Raw genomic sequence first — 11943 nt, 5'->3', positions numbered from 1 at the left:
CAACTAAGAGTTTGAGGGCTGCAACTGAAGATCCCCTGTGCCACAAGTAAGGCCTGGTGTAGCTGAATAAATAAATACCTAAATATATATATTTTAAATGGCTTGAACCTGTGCCCTCAGCAGTGAAAGCTCAGAGTCCTAACCACTGGACTGCCAGGGAATTCCCAGAACAGCGTTTTTTGTAATATGGAGCATTCATGAATCAGATCTGAATGTTTAAAGTCAAAGTCGTTGTCTGAGTCACCTTTTCTGAGCACAGAAGTCACCCAGGGAACAAGCCAATCCCAAGGCTACATTCGTGCCTCCGTTCTCAACTTCTCCCTTCTGTGTTCCCCACCTGCCAGGCCCCTTCCCAAAGGTGAGCTCTGGAGGTGACAGGCCTACTTGTACTCGTGGGTTCATGGTTAACAGGATAACGTCTGGCTTCAGCGGGAAACACCGGGACCTTTGAACCTGGCCTTGGTCTCTAATGGTGGGGCTGCCTGAAGCCTTTAGCTGACCCTCCCATTCAAGAGGGAAGAAGCTCCAATATGAACCAGGAAATGTTCAAGGTACTGCACAGACAGCAAGAGCTAACACGGCTATGGTGTTATTATTACCAGGGATAGCAGCGCATGCGATCACCATAGTGACCCATTTCACAGAGGAGGAGCCTGAGATGCAGAGCTGTGGCTGGCAGAGCTGGGACTTGACTCTGAAGAGTCTGGTGGCTGAAACTTCGCTCTTCACCAGGCTCTCCTCCTTCAGCATCTCCCCCATCCTCCCACCTCCGTGAAGCAGACATTGTGGTCCCATTGTGCAGATCGGTCAACCGAGGCTCAGAGAGCCTAGAGACTGGCTCAAGGCTGCGTGGCCTGCACAGGATGGATAATCTGCAGCTTATGGCCCTTCCAACATCTGTGCAGCCCAAATCCAGCTGGGCAGATGAAGTTCCACCGACAGTCCCCGGATGGTTCTGAGATAATTACAGTCGTGGCCAGTCTTTTGCAGGCAGAGCACAGGGGCTCAGAGTGCCCGTAGCAGGGAGACCAGGACTGGTCTGGGGACTGGCGTGGGTGCAGGGGAGGGAGACGGTGGGGAAGGGGCAGGCCGGTTCCGGGTGGGCAGCCCCTCGGAGGTGTTTCCTGGCTTTGGACTTATTTCTGAGACCAGCTGGAGGTGACTGGGGGGTTCTGAGCACAGTTGGACTCATGTTTGAGGGCCGTCTGTCATGGGAGGGCAGCAGGACCAGACAGGGCGAGCAGAGAGGGGCTGTTTTTGGTGCCCAGGTGATGGCTGGAAGCTGCGCCAGGCGGGTGCACGGAGATGGGTTCAGAAGGCAGCCTAGACAGATTTGGCAAGGATGGGTTGGAGGAGAGACTGGACGCCAAGGAGGACCTCCAGGGCCTGACTGGGCCCGGGCACCTGTGTGGCCCACCCCGCTCTGCACCAGGGCCTCAAGCCGACGGCCTTCCGCCAGCCTGGAGGGCCACCCGAGGGACCCAGAAGCAGGGCCGCAGGGCCGGCTGCAGCAAACCGGCTGGCCTGAGGTGCCCTCACGGCGACCTGAACTGCTTCACACCCCCCGGAGGAGTCCGGGTAATTCAGTCTCTGTGTTGACTCCCACGGTGAGTGCCTCTGAATCTTTCAACTTGACTGCTGACTGTATCAAAATTCCCGTGGTAATTGGATCAGGTGCAGTATTTTCCATGAGGATATTAAATCAGGCCTTCTGCCCGCGTCCAGAGCGATCCGTTTCGGAATATAAAGACGCAGGAGATGGCATTACTGGAGGAATTTTTCCTCCTTTAAACTTTCTCCCCCACTCTTAATCATGGCAGCTCTTTATTTGTTGCCAAATAAATCGGGCCGCCCTCCCCTCTCCTAGTCATCAGCCAAAGGAAAGGAAAGACGCCTGGGGGTCGAAGAGGGAGGCTGGCAAGGGTGTGGGGCGGCAGAGCCCAGGTTTGCCCAGGACTGTCCCACCCCTAGGGGACCTGGGGGCCCAGCTGGAGTGGTCAATGGCGTGTGTGCATGTGTTGCAGGGGGTAGCGGGGAGGTGTGGATAACCAACCACTTCACCGCCCCCTCTCTCTCCATCAGGCCCCTGGGAGGGTCGCATGGTGGGAGACAGGTGCTATGCACTTGGATGGGAGTCCTTGGTCAGCCAGCCTTCAACGTGGGACTTTTTTTACCCCAATATTTATTAGTATTTATTTATTTGGTTGCATCAGGTCTCAGTTGTGGCACACGGGATCTTTATTATGGCACGTAAGATCTCATTACCTGACCGGTGATCGAACTCGGGCCCCCTGCGTTGGGAGCACAGAGTCCCAGCCCCTGGACCACCAGGGAAGTCCCAAGGTGGGACCTCTTGACCATCTGTAACCTCCGTAGGAGAAAGCTCCAGGTCACAGCAAAACTCAGAGCTGGGAGTTGGAAGCCTTAGAGGCATTTAGTTGTTTTAGAAATAAAAAAGAGGGGGGTGAGGAACTATTAAGATCACATCAGGGGTTGACGAGGCCACATCAGAATGGCTGCTGTTCCCTGGAGAAGGGAATGGCAACCCACTCCAGTCTTCCTGCCCGGAAAATCCCATGGACAGAGGAGCCTGGTGGGCTACACACAGCCCACGGGGTCCCAAAGAGTTGGACACACCTGAGCACACACGCACAGTCAAAAATAAAATATTTTTGAAAAATGGCTGTTGTTTGGAACAAGACAAAGACGGTGGTCACATGACCATGTACCTGCAGTATATGTCACCAGATCGTATGCTTTAAAATGTTTACTTTGGGGACTTCCCTGGTGGTCCAGTGGCTAAGACTCTACTCTCCCAATGCAGGGGGCCCAGGTTCCATCCCTGGTCAGGGAACTAGACCCCACGGGCTAAGAGTTCAGATGCTGCAACGTTAAGATGCTGCATGCCACAACAAAGACCCGATTCAGCCAAATAATAAATTTTTTAAAAAATGGCTACCTTTATGTTACATGAGTTTCATGTTCATTCAAAACAGTGGCTCCACCAAATGCCATGTTACCTGCCACTGACTCGTTTCAGTTGTTCAAGCAGTATTGATTGAGCCTCTGTTCCGTGCCAGGCACTGGCCTAGGCTCTGGGGATGCAACAAGGAACAAAATACAGGTGCTGCCCTTGGAGAGCTGGCATCTGGTGGGGTACAGGGGAGACGGAGGGCAATAGTGGGGGAAGGCCTGGGCAGAGTGGGGCCCATCAGGACCTCAGTTTTTACTGTTAGTGAGCTGGGCGCTATGGGAGAGTTTTGAGCAAAGGAGGGTCTTAACCTGACAACTGATTCTTCTAGCTACTGAACACAGAATGGACTAGAGGGGCCAGGGACCAACCCAGGGACCCCAGGTGGGAGGCCAATGCAGTCATCTAGGTAAGAGTCAGTGGTGAAATACAAACTAAAACCACAATGAGATCCAGTACATAGCCACCAGAATGGCTAAAATTAAAGACAGATATTACCAAGTGTTGGCACACACCTGAAGCAATGAACTTACACGTTGCTGTGGGCATGTAAAACGTCACTGCCACTTTGAACACATGCTTGATATTTTCTGGTAAAATTAAACATACCTCTACCTACCCTGCTGCTGCTGCTGCTAAGCTGCTTCAGTTGTGTCCGACCCTTTGCGACCCCATAGACAGCAGCCCACCAGGCTCCCCTGTCCCTGGGATTCTCCAGGCAAGGACACTGGAGTGGGTTGCCATTTCCTTCTCTAATGCATGAAAGTGAAAAGTGAAAGTGAAGTCACTCAGTTGTGTCCGACTCTTCTCTACCCCATGGACTGCAGCCTACCAGGCTCCTCCGTCCATGGGAGTTTCCAGGCAAGAGTACTGGAGTGGGGTGCCATCGCCTTCTCTGATACCTACCCTACAACCCAACAATTCCACTCACAGCCATATACCCAAGAGAAATGAGGGCTTATATTCACAAAAAGACACATACCAGTAGCTTTCTTCACAATTGCTTCAAATTAGAAATAGCTTAAATGTCCATCCACAGGAGAATGAATGAAACAATTGTGTATCCACAAGAATGAAATACTACACAGCAATGAAAAAGGAGGGCCCCTGATATACTCAGTGACATGGGTGCATCTCCTTGACACTAATGTCAAACAAATTAGAAAAGAGACACTAAGGAGTACATATTAATATTATACAATTGCATTTTTCTGAAGTTTTAGAATTTGTGAAGCGACTTAGAGTGATAGAAGTGTAGCTCCCTTTGGAAAGGTGATAATGACAAGGAGGGAGCACGAGGGAACTTTCCCTAGTGATCAGTGTTCTTGGTCTTGATCCTGGTGGTGTTTTTACAGGTACAACTAGTGTTTTTAGTCACTCAGTCGAATCTGTCTCTTCTCAACCCTTTGGAATGCAGCCTGCCACTGTCCTCTGTCCATGGGATTTTTCAGGCAAGATACTGGAGTGGGTTTCCATTTACTTCTCCAGGGGATCTTTCTGACCCAGGGATCGAACCTGAATCTCCTGTGTCTCCTGCATTGCAGGTGAATTCCTCACCCACTGAACCATTGGGGAAACCCCATTACAGATACATACCCACAGAGAAGGAAATGGCAACCCACTCCAGTATTCTTGCCTGGAGCATCCCATGGACAGAGGAGCCTGGTGGGCTACAGTCCATGGGGTAGCAAGGAGTTGGACATGACTGAGCGACTAACACACACCCATGGAAAAAATTCATCAAGCTAGTGAACAGCTGACTCATTGGAAAAGTCCCTGATGCTGGGAAAGATTAAGGGCAGAAGGAGAAGTGGGCGTCAGAGCATAAGATGGCTGGATGGCATCACCGATGCAATGGACATGAACGTGGGCAAACTTAGGGAGATAGTGGGGGACAGGGAAGCCTGGCACGCTGCAGTCCATGGGGTCTCAAAGAGTCAGACATGACTGAACAACTGAACAACAATGTGTACTTGTTGGTACATTTCACTGAATGTGAAATATACCTTGGGGGGAAAAAAACTGTCATAGGATGAAAGAGAAAGAATCCAGGCTCCAACCAGATATCAGGGTGATAGGTGTGCAGGCGGAGGCAAAGGGCCTGTAGAAACTTACTCCCTGTCTGCGAGCTCACTGCATCTGGGCCTGAGCACCTCGTGATGCCAGCTGCCTCCTGCCCTTCCCCATGGACCCTGCGCCTTACTCTGGGTGGTGGCACCCCAGAGTAAGGTGGGCAGATGCCCATCTCGAAGGGGGCAGGTGGCCTGAGGAAGCGCATATTTATCCGGGGGACTCAGCCCGTTTGTCAGATAGGGGAGGGGCTGGTAGTGAGCATCGAGGGACCAGATTCCTGATTATAACTTCATCACGGGCGCTGGCTATTCGGGAGGCGCTGATATTTATGGAATAAATACGACGCGATTTATGGCTGTATCTCCCTCTGATGTCCCATCTGATATGCAATTCAATTTCTTTTATTGTCTTTGGGCTCTTGCCATGGAGGAGAATGCATAAATAAATAAATATATGGGCAAATGGCAGCCGGCAGGCCAGGCCGGGGCTGCCAGCCCGCCGTCTCCAGTCCCATATTAGGCCCATCGATCACTGGTTATGAAGCCCAAGCTTGTCCCCCGGCTGGGACAGGGAGCAGACATGACGGTCACTCTTAGTTATTTAGGGGCCCCCGCTGTCAGGCTGCCCTGCCCGCCCTCTGCCTGCCACTGGGCCCAGGCAGCCCTGCTCAGGACTGAAGGCAGTGCCACTCGCTTGCAGAGACCACCATCCCATCCCCCAGGCCCAGGTGTCCCAGCTCTGCCATGGTGGAGACCACCAAAGACTGCGGGCATGTGCCCCCTGCCCACTCGCCCATGGGGACCCGACGCCAAGTGGCCAGGCTACTCTTCTGCTGTGGAGTCAAACCACATCTTGAAAACCAAGCGGGGGGCAGCTCTGAGCCTTGGGGGCCGGGGTAAGTCCCCCTGCCCGATCCTCCCCTCCCCATCTGAGGAAGGGGTGGCAGCCTTCAGCCGCTGGGGCAGCTTCCAAGACACAGGAAGGCCGGCACAAGCTCTGCGCACTGGGCTGGATGTTTACATATGCGCTGTCTGGGCACCGATGGCTCAAGGGGCCTCAGGAGTGGGCAGACCTCAGCCCTGCCCTCAGCCAGCCCTGCTCTGGGGCTGACAGAGGGCTCCATGGCCGGGCCCCTGCCCTTTGCTGAGGACACAGTTTGGAGAAGCCTGAGGTGGGCTTCAAGGCTGCCCTCTGCGGCTGTCTGTGGCCCCATCTCATGCAGACCCCTGCACCCCGCAATCTCAGGAGCCTGCAGTGAGCACCCCCTCCCTGGGGCCCTCGGGGACTGTCCTCCAGAGGCCTGAGGCTGGGTGCCCCCTCCTTCTGTGTCTCCCCAGCCCTGAGCCCCACACGCCCCCCAGCCTGGCCAGGCCACCGGGTCTATGACCACCCTGCCTGAACCCTCAGGCTCCGGGGCCACACCCCTCCCCCGGCCCTCCCCCCTACCCCTGATCCGTTCCAGCCTCTCTTCTTCCTCCAGCTCCCACGGGGCCTGCAGGCTGGACCCCCTGTCTCACGGCTCCACAGCCATCAGCTGGGGTGTGCTCACCCCCAGCTCAGGTCCTGCCACGCATGCACACATGCCACAGTTACACACACACACACACACACACACACACACACACACGACACACAGGTGCCCATAGCCCACACCCACATGCAAAACACACACACCCATGCATGCATGTGCACACATGCAGGCACACACACTGCACATGTGGGCCCATACCCCACATCGATCACATGCACACACACACACACAACACACATCCCCCATGTAGGCATGTGCGTGCACACACACACAACACATGTGCACATACCTCACATTGATCGCGTACATACATGCCGCATGCTCACATAACACTCACAGCTCATGCATGCACACACACATGTGTCCAAGTGAAAGCCTGACAGCTCCAGCACATCCCTGACACAGCAGTGTGGGAAAAGCAATTTGCCAAGAGGATCTCCACTGAAGAGAGAAATTTCCCTGCTGGGGGCGGGACAGACAATTGACCTCAGTTGGGAAGGAAGAGGTGGGGGTGGGGAGGGTGTGCCAGTGGCAGGAACAGTGTGTGCGCAAGTGCTCTGTGACCCAGGCAGAGCACCCCGGATGCTCTTGGAGGGAGTTCTAACCTGACATGGATGCTGCGGGCTCTCCTTTGGGTGGTTTGTCCTGGAAATTGGGGGACGTGGGGGAAGGGCAGGGCAGGGAGGCTGCTAGAGAATCCAAGAGAACTGAGTTCAAATCCCACCTGACCACCACTCCTCCCACCGCTCCAGCCAGGAAACTCTGGGTGAGTTACTTTGCTCCCTGAGCCTCAGTCTTCCCATCTGAAACATGGGTCGATACTGCTTCCTAGTAGGATCCCGTGAGGAGGAGCCTGATGATTGACTTGATGAGGGTGAGGGTTCACCCCACCAAGGCTGCAGCATACGGGGGCCTCTAACCCCTCAGTCCCCACCACTACCACCACCTGTGGGACCACACTCTGCCCTCCCCTCTGTCCTCCAGGTGCCCCCCAACGGCCCACACCCTCCTGGGGGAGGCACAGACTTGGCAGCCTCACCGCCTTATTCTAGACGCTCCTACTCCCACCTTGGCCTTCGATTGGCCCCAGCAGGCAGCATAAATTTGCCACAGTCTGTATGGGAGCCCCATTAAGCCAGCACGGGGAATGCTAATGGTCCCACCTGGTCCCAGGCTGAGAATCACAGCCTCTCCCTGACATTTGTAAAGTTCACGTTTTCAAAACAGAGTCACGTGAAGGGCGAGGTGCGTTTGTAGATCACGTTCCGGTCGTGGGTCACGGGCTGGCAAGCTCCCTCCCTGCCCTCGCCTTCATCCGCATTTGCCAGCAGCCTCACTCCCAAGCCAGAACCTGGGCCTCGCTGCCAGATTACTTTATCCCTCCCTCCTTCCCACCCTTCCGTCTGCTTCCATACACTCACTCATTCACTCCATACTATTCATGGACCACCGAGTGGACACCCTGCCTGGGGTGCACGTCAAGGACAGAGCAGGAAGCCACTGGACCCTTGTCCTCTGGAGCCGGCAGCCCAGTGGGAAAGAGGAACATGAAACGATGCGTTAGAAGTGCCATGAAGTCAGGGGCGGAGCATCCTCAGAAAGTGACATCATCCCGAAATCTGAGGCCCAGAGAGGGAGCACACCAGCAGGTGTCAAGGTCCAAGGGTGGGAAGGGACCCGGCAAGTCTGAGGGTCTGTAAGGTGCTGGCCAATGATGCAGGGGTTCTGGGGTCTTAGGATCTGAGTTCTCAGAGGCCGCCTTGATCCGAAAGGAATGCGAGCTCCTGCAGAGGCATGCCAGACCCGGGGGACAGACAGGGTCCGACTCAGGTCTGGGGGTCCTGTCCTGTTCCCAGCGGTGCTCATACGGTGCTCATGAAGAGTCCCTGGGGGAGCTGAAGGCTTATCTGTGCCTTCCCCTCCCTGGCTGGGTTCCGGCACTGACTTATAATTGCTGTTCCCTTGTCCTCAGCTGAAAGAAAATTGTGGAAACGCAATTACTGTTTAAGGGCAGCTGCCCTGCGGTGGGGACTGCTGGCAGAGACCAGCGTCTGCATGTAACCGGTCACCCTGCTGAGGACCCTGTGCCCTCATCCTATGCTCTGGGTGCCATGGATTCATCCCACCAGTGTCCCTGCTGGGCAGAGGAAGGGGTGGGTAGCACAGCTGCCTGCCCTCAGGACGCTCCCAGTCTGCTGGAGGAGAAAGACCACAGACAGACAAGCAAGGACGAGTTATGTGTCGGTTGTGGTGCAGATTAGGGAGGAAAACATCGTGCAGGAGTAGGAAACTCAGGGGAGGGTCAAAGAAGGTCTGGGTTGGACTCTCCATATGGGGATCCTGGGGAAGGGAGAGACGCGAAATCTGGGGGAATAGTGCTCCAGGCATAAGGCACGACACATGCAAAAGCGTTGAGGTAGGATGTGCTCTGTGTGTGTGGCAAGGATGCCCATGTGGCTGGAGCTGAGTGGCCAAAGGGTGGCAGGTGCAGTGGGCGAAATGGGGAGAGGGTCACCAGATAGTGCTCCTGGTGGGAGGGTAAGGGCCCTAGAACTGGGGGCAGAGGCTGTGTGAGGAGAACCTAGGGAGGAGAGGTGCTAACTTCCCACGTGCACGCGTTCATCCATCACCATCGTCATCTTTATCATTATCCTCTCCATCATCACCACCATCATCACCATCACCATCATCGCCATCTTCATCACCATCATCAGGATTCACACACCCATTCATTCAGATGCTCTTGTTCTTCATGTACTTTTCATTCACTTACCATCCCTTCATCATGCATCCTCCTTCATTCATTCACCAGGCATTCTGCAAGTACCCACTTTGCTGTCTCCCCAGGGGATGAGTCATACTGCTTCTGCCTACCTTCCAGGGGCCCCTAGTCTGGCAGGGGTGGGGTGGGTAGTGCAGACAACTAAGAAAGCCCACGGAGGAGCAGCTGGGCTGTATGATCTACCCACAGGTTGGGCCCCATGTCCCGATGTTCCTGGCTGACCTGTCTCTGGGTCACTTCAGCTGTGTGTGGGCAGTGTCTGGCACAGCAGAGACGTGACTGTGTGGGCTCGGCCATGGGGTCTCCCCAGGGAGTGCCAAGCCCAAGGATTACTGCACTGGACCCTTAGTGTCCAGAGGAAGGGGAAGGGGACCTAGGAGGGGCCAGAGGCTGGGTCTAGGGCTGGAGTCTCTCACTGGGGGGGAAGGGGAATGCCTGGACCCCTGGGAGAGGTCAGAGAAGGGAGGCTTCTCTCTGGCAGCCCCCACGTGGAATCCAGCTCTTCAGCAGGACATGTGAGGCTGGCCCTTTCCCACCCCACCAGCTTGCCCTCTGTGCCACCCCCAACCCACCTCTTCCCAAACTCCCATCTCCAGCCACCCTGGGCTCCCTTCAGTTCTTCAATTTTGCCTGTAAGTCTTACACGTGCTGTTTCCCTCTCTTGGAATGTTCATTTCCATCCCCTTTACTGGCTATCTCCTCCTCTCTGGGTCTCAGCTGAGACCTCGCCTCCTCCAGGAAGCCTTCCCTGACTTCTCCAGACCAGGGTAGGCACCTTCTCTTTATTCTCACTTCCCCAGTGCTTACTCTGATCACTCTGTGTTATAATCATCAGTTTATTATTGCCCCCCCACCCCCGCAAGTGCAGGGACAACTTCACCAAGGCATCACTCTGTCCCCTGTGTCCAGCCTGGGTGCTGGCATGTGGACTCAGTAGTTGTCTGTCCAGTGAGTGAGTGGATGATGAGTGGACAGCCAGTTATACCTCTTTTGCAGTCCAGCCTCTGGTCCCTGTACCACCCAGAAGAGGAGGGCATCATTTACCCATCTGGGCCCCCTGGATTTGAAGGGCTATCCAGGGTTGATTCAACCCTAGACCCAGGCCCTGCTCAGGCTGGGGACAGAGAGGGGTTGAGACAGTTGCTATACTGAGGGGTGGCATGCCCTGAGGCCAACCATGTCCCTGGGCCTGTCTGAGCTTGTTAACTCCAGGGAGATGATGTTCACTGAGGGTGACAGCTGAGGGGCCCCTGTCAGCTCCCATCAGCATGAGCCCTCCCTCTCTGCCCTGCCTCCCATCCCATCTTTCAGGTCTCCAATGTGCTGTCACCTCTTCCAAGAAGCCTCCCCTGATTGCCCAAACTAAACTTCCTTGTCCTGGCCCCTTATCTATTTCCTTCGTGGCTTTTACCATGATGTGACTACCTAATTTATCAATTTTTTTCCCGGGTTCCTGTCTGTCTCCCTAATTCTCTAGGAAACCATGTGAGGTTGTGAAATACCCACTGTCTGCACCACGGTAACCCCAGTGGCTGGCATAGGTGTTGCCGAAAGGAGTGAATGAATGAATGAGATAAGAGTAAAGTGGAAAAGTGCATTGGCTCTGGGACCAGGCATATAGGGTTTGAATCCAGGCTCTGGGGTGGGCCAGAGGGGTAGTCTTGAGCAAGGACCTGCCTTTGGCTGAGCCTCAGCCCGCTTCTTAGTCTGAACTTACCTGCAGCTGGTGTGCTCAGCCTGGCTCCCAGAACGCCTCTGCGATGGCCACCTTGTCCTTGCTCAGATGTGCAGGATGGTCGCTGAGACGTGCAGAGGGCGATCACAGTGTAGACAGATGGGCTTGGGCCTGGCAGCAGGGTCCTAGGGGGCTGATGTAGCCCTGGCAGACCCCTAGTTTTGACCTCCTGCTTCTCTGCCTGTCTGCTGAGCAAGTGAAGTCTACCCACTTGACAGAAAGGAAGACTAAGGCCCAAACAAGCAGATAGAGAGCACAGACTTAAGCACCCTGGAGCCAGACAGTGCGTCATGGAAAATCACCTAGACCAATGCTTTTGCTGTCCCAAGGGGGAAAACGAGGTGCCCCAGAGGGACAGTGCCCACTCAAGGTACCACGGTGACTCTGGGCCAGCCCCGGCTCCTTCTGAGGCTGGGGGCCGGGGCTGCTCCCCCCTCTACTGTGCCCCCAACTCCAACGAGGCTATGGAGCTGTCAGGTGGGATCAGCAGGGTCCTGGCTCCATTTCCCCAGGTTTAATTAACAGGCCTTTCATCTCTGTCCTGAAGGAATCTGCTCTCTTCTGTCTTCTTAATTAACATTCATTAAGCAAATCAGAATAGGGCTTTTCTCCCTCCTTTCTTTGCCTGGAAGGTTTTAACCCTTGGTAGGTGGACTGCGGGGAGGGGAGTCTGTACCTCTGTTTCCAGCTCCAAGCAGGTGGCCAGGCCTCTGCAGGTGTTCCCCAGTCCTCAGGATAGGCAGGACCCCCCGGCCCTGCCATCAGCCACACCCAGAGAGCAGGACCCTCTACCACAACACCTTCATGCTGCATGCCGCCCGGATTCTTGAAGGAAACTAACATGGGTTCTA

Source organism: Giraffa tippelskirchi, chromosome 4, assembly GCF_054371585.1.
Source record: "Giraffa tippelskirchi isolate mGirTip1 chromosome 4, T2T-mGirTip1v1.2.pri, whole genome shotgun sequence".
NCBI lineage: Eukaryota > Metazoa > Chordata > Mammalia > Artiodactyla > Giraffidae > Giraffa > Giraffa tippelskirchi.
This window is presented reverse-complemented; position numbering follows the sequence as displayed.